The sequence below is a fragment of the Gadus morhua genome, chromosome 9 (genome assembly GCF_902167405.1).
Source record: "Gadus morhua chromosome 9, gadMor3.0, whole genome shotgun sequence".
NCBI lineage: Eukaryota > Metazoa > Chordata > Actinopteri > Gadiformes > Gadidae > Gadus > Gadus morhua.
The window spans coordinates 22,303,028-22,308,027 of record NC_044056.1 but is presented as its reverse complement, the minus strand read 5'-3'; positions in this window follow the sequence as shown (position 1 = coordinate 22,308,027).

The window sequence follows — 5,000 nt, the reverse complement described above, 5'->3', positions numbered from 1 at the left end:
ATACACATGAACATGCACGCACACACCCCCCACACACACACACACACGCATGCACACGCACACACCAATGCACATGCCCATACATAAACACACACACACACACATAATCACACGCACACACCAATGCACATGCCCATACATAAACACACACACACACATAATCACACCCACACACTTGCACTCACATACATTACACACATACAAGACACAGGACGTGGTCTAAACAATGCTAGACATGATGTGAACGTCGGCTGGCAAACAGCCACTACAACTCCCATTTCCCCTCAAGACTACAACTCCCATCTCCCCTCAGGACTACAACTCCCATCTCCCGCCCTCTAATGCAGGCACCAGCTCCGTGTCAACGCACAGATTCATACACACAGCCTACGACTGCAACTCACAGCGCCCTGCTGCTGTGGACAGAGGTCAGACCAAGTTCACCAACAGCGTAGCAAGAAAGTCCTGCCTCAGTGCGAATCCTGTTCTATATTAAGCCGTCTAAATGTTCCACGTGCAAGTCTGCAATACATGCATGAGATTGTGTCCAGCCAAGTGTTTACTTTGGTATGTACTTTATAGTTCACATGTAGGATATGAAGTACACACTAAAGTAAATGCCTCACTTATGTATTACTTTTGTGAAGTACATAGTTTTAGTAGTTTTGACTGAATATGTTCAAAACAAAATGAGAGCAAGTTTCCCGTAGGTTGGAGGAGGATTTGAACCAAAATTAAATGTTCTCTGTGTGTTTCTTGATCCGGTATTTGGCGTATCGAAAGAGCAGAAGATCAGCCGTGCATTTAACGTGAAAGAATATATCCAGCCTGAAGGAACTATGTGGTAAGCGCCCCTCGCTATCCTTGGCACTTACATTGAACATTCGCAAGCATGTGTGAAGATATGTAATGTGTCATAGCCAAGACTCCAGGCATCTCCAGGAGACGGCGCATGTGTCCATTGTAGGTGATGATGAGTAACTATGGGGAATTCAGGACAATGAATAGCTTTTCCTTTTTTGTGCGTCGTGTATGCGCCTTAGTAAGCTGCAATTAAGATATTCTGTTCCATAGCCCTCTGCCAGGGACCTTAATAATCCCTTTTGTTGCAGAAGAGCTTTTGTTGTAGACATTATTCTTTCATTTTTTTGGGAACTTTTCATCTTCCTTTCTTACTGAACAAGGGATGACAAGTTCTTGTCATCCCTGGTCCAACGGAGGACAGCCCCACAACGGAGCCCTTGTTCCAGACTAACCCCTTGTCAGACGGGGCACTTTGATATTAAAAACGCTGGTGGAGAAAGAATGGCGAGGGGGGCAGGTGGATGGGTGCTTGGGTGGGGGGGGGGGGAGGGGAGGGTGAGGCAGAGAGATGAAAAGGTTGAAAACAAGAAGTCCTACTGTCTTCCCCGAAGCCCCCCCTCTGTCTCTGTCGGTGGAACCCCCTTATGTACTGATAAACAGAGGTCCAGTCGGGCCCCTCCTCATGCCGACGTCATGGGAGCGTTGGCAGTGGCGCTGGACGTGGTTACCCGTCATGTGGCCCACTGCGCCACGATGTGTCTCACTGCGCCACGGCGTGTCTCTGCCTTGTAGGGCTGGGACAAACACCTGCCTTTTCTCTCGACGTTCGCACACAGTGATCACATGGACACGAGGGGCCTCTTCTGAGACATGAGTGCTGAGCAGAGCTCTTACACTGGAGCCGGGGCCGCTGCCAAGGGGAGAAATCCCCTGATACTGTACCTCCCCGACAGAGGCCCTGCCAAGCCCCTGAAATCCTAGCAGACGCCTGCTGGGGCCCAAAAGCCTCCGAGCGCCAGCAGAAATAAGACGACCAACAAAGTGTTTACATTTTTACCCGTCTTATATCCTTAGGGTTTGACTGTGTGTGTGAATCGGCAAATTCAGTTACAGAACAAACGTCTGCTCCTTACCCCCCCCCCCCCGCTACCAGGCAGTAGAACATATTAGAGGGATCAACTGATTCACATCTTTGACTGATGTATACGGTGACCCAGAAAGGGTATGGAACATGCTAGCTATGCCACGGGCCAATACGAGGTCTAGCCAACCGAGGTAGAGTCTACACAGGACTGGCAAGTCGCCTCATGCCCGGGCCTTTTAGCGAAGAATGCAGAAGCAAGTGTAGCGTCGATTTTCTTCTTTCCACTTTCCAGGCGCCTGCCATTACCCAGGTTTTGTGCCCTGAGGATGGTTATTACAGCGCTTATTGATTCTCTTGGATTGCTGGGGGGGGGGGGGGGGGGGGGGGGGACAGAGAAAGAGAAACTTCAGCAATTAGAAGAATGCCAGTGGAGGGCAGAGATGTAATCGGTTGATGAAGTAAACTGTTATGTCCGTACCCCTGCGGACCCCCCTGCTCCCCAGAGTTACATCACAGGGCGCTGGGAGTCACGGTGGTCCCAGACTGTCGCTCTCAGCGCCGAGTGGTGTCCTGGGAAGGGGTGGGGGGCCGCAGGGGGGTTCGGAGGGGAGCCGTGCGCTGGACAAATGGGGAGGAGCGGTCCCAGCACAGAGCAACCTGGCCCCCTTCTGCTGCAGGCTAATTCCTATTAAGGATTCTTGGCCGTGTTAATGACTGTAAGAACATCACGGGGCCCGGGGCCTTGACAAGCTGCCGCCAATCACAGCTGCCGCCAAGGGCCAGGTGACGGGCGTGGCCGTAAATCAGCGCAGGAATCCGTGAGAATCAGGCAATAAACTGACAAGAGAGGGAGCGAGAGAGAGAGAGAGAGAGAGAGAGAGAGAGAGAGAGAGAGAGAGAGAGAGAGAGAGAGAGAGAGAGAGAGAGAGAGAGAGAGAGAGAGAGAGAGAGAGAGAGAGAGAGAGAGAGAGCAACAGAAACACGTTGGTCAGATGTAACCTCGCTCTCCCCTCGCAAAAAAAAAAAAGGAATAAAGATATCATGGCTGTGATGGATGGTGGCGTCCGCACACGCATTCACGGCGCACGGCCCGCCCAACTCGGTGAGGAACGAATGTTGCACATGTCGAGCAACGCGAAGACCCACACACCTCGCAAATGGATTCTCTGCGTGTCTCTCTGCGTGTCTCTCTCTCTCCCCTGCGAGCTGTCCTCCTCTCAATCCCCCGTTATCTCCCTCCCTCCCCTCCGCTCACCTCTCCCTTGCTCGCTTTACTGCAAGGTGCTGATGGAGGTTTGCATTCACAGCCCTGTTGCAGAGGCCCTAACAGGAGCCAGATGAGAGACGGCCGCAGATTGGCGTGTTAAACAGCTTCATGTGGCCCGGCCAGGGCTGGCCAGGGCCCTGTTTCTGAGACCCAAACGCCGTGGAAACGGAGACAGACCCAAAAGGACTGGAATGTTAGATAGATATCGTGTTGCGCAGGGCCTTGAGGAATCAGACGGGTTATTAAAACTGTGGCTCTGCTTATTGGCCCGTAGGCCCTCTGGGGCCCTCGCTCTCAGGGGGCCCCCCTCCTGGTCCCCAGGAAAATGACTTATTAGCTTATCCACACACACACACACACACACACACACACACACACATACACTCACACACACACACACACACACACACACACACACACATACACTCACACACACACAAACACACAGACACTCACACACACACACACACACACACACACACACACACACACACACACACACACACACACACACACACACACACACACACACACACACACACACACACACACACACACACACACACTCACACCAACAGGACATGCTGCACCCCCTGTCTGCTATGCAGACCCATCTCCGGCCGTCCAACCAGTCTGGGGGTTTGGAGGCGGTACATGTGGGTTTGATCAGGACGATGCAACGTTTGTTTGTGTCTGTTGACTTTGAACCGCAGTCAACGTCAGCGTGCTCTCAGAGCCCAACGAGGGGCCGGGGAGAACAACACGGGCCGAGTGATTAATGGATCCTGGGAGGTATTTCTGTCCGCTGCTCCGCGTTACGGAGCTAAGGAGCCGTAGATCCTGGCCAGGGGCGTCCTCCTCCCGCCCGTAACAAAGAGACGAGTGTTCTCCGCTCGATCACAATGGGCCCGCCAGAGTCTGACATGTACTAGCGCTCGGCCCGCACACTGCGGTTGTTCCAGCGAGCACAGTGTACACGTGAAGAGCTGCATCAGGAGGTGGTGTGTAAGTCTTTGGAAGAATGCTGCTTCCCCATCGGGTCACCATAGCCCCAACGGAGGGGGGGGGGGAGCGAGGGAACTAGGGGCAGACGCAGACACCAAAATACCTACATCAGGCCGTTTCTTCTGTATCACTGTGTGTGTGATTGCTTTGCAACCGGTCATTTAAAATACAATAAAACGAAGATTCACAAAGAATTTGGGTGTTTATTTCAGCCCTTATTTTAACTTGCCTTGACCAAGCTGAGGCATGTAAATAAACACCATTGTTAAAGTAATCAAACCCCATTGTGTTGGAGTGGACTGGCTCCACGTCCCCTAAACCTCCCAGCCTGCTCACGACAACACCACGGAGCGATCCCGCCCCAGTCCGGCTCGCTTCAGCCAGGTTTTGCGTTGAAATATGATGCCCACCGAACAAAAGTGTGGCGGTCTCCGGCGGCGGTGAAGAGCTGCTGTGGTCTCCCTGGCTGGAGTCCTGCTGAAGGCCAGCGGAGCTCTGGTCCGGGCAGCCTGAGAGGAGCCGCTTCTCTTTGAGGAGAACGTGGACGCCATGCTCCTAGTAACGAGCTCTCAGGACATGCTTCATGCATACCTTCCAATCCTACTTGTGTGTGTGTGTAATGTGTTTGTGAGTATCTGTGTGTGTGTGTGTGTTTGTGTGTCTGTGTGTGTGCGTTTGTTTTTGTGTGTGTGTGTGTGAGTTTGTGTGTGTGTCTGTCTGTGCGTGTGTGTGTGTTTGTTTGTGTGTGTATGTGTGTTTGCTACATTTCTCAGAATCTAAATGTAATCAAAGTTTTGTAAATGTTGTCATTTTTAGTTTCCGCTGAACATGATTGGTGAG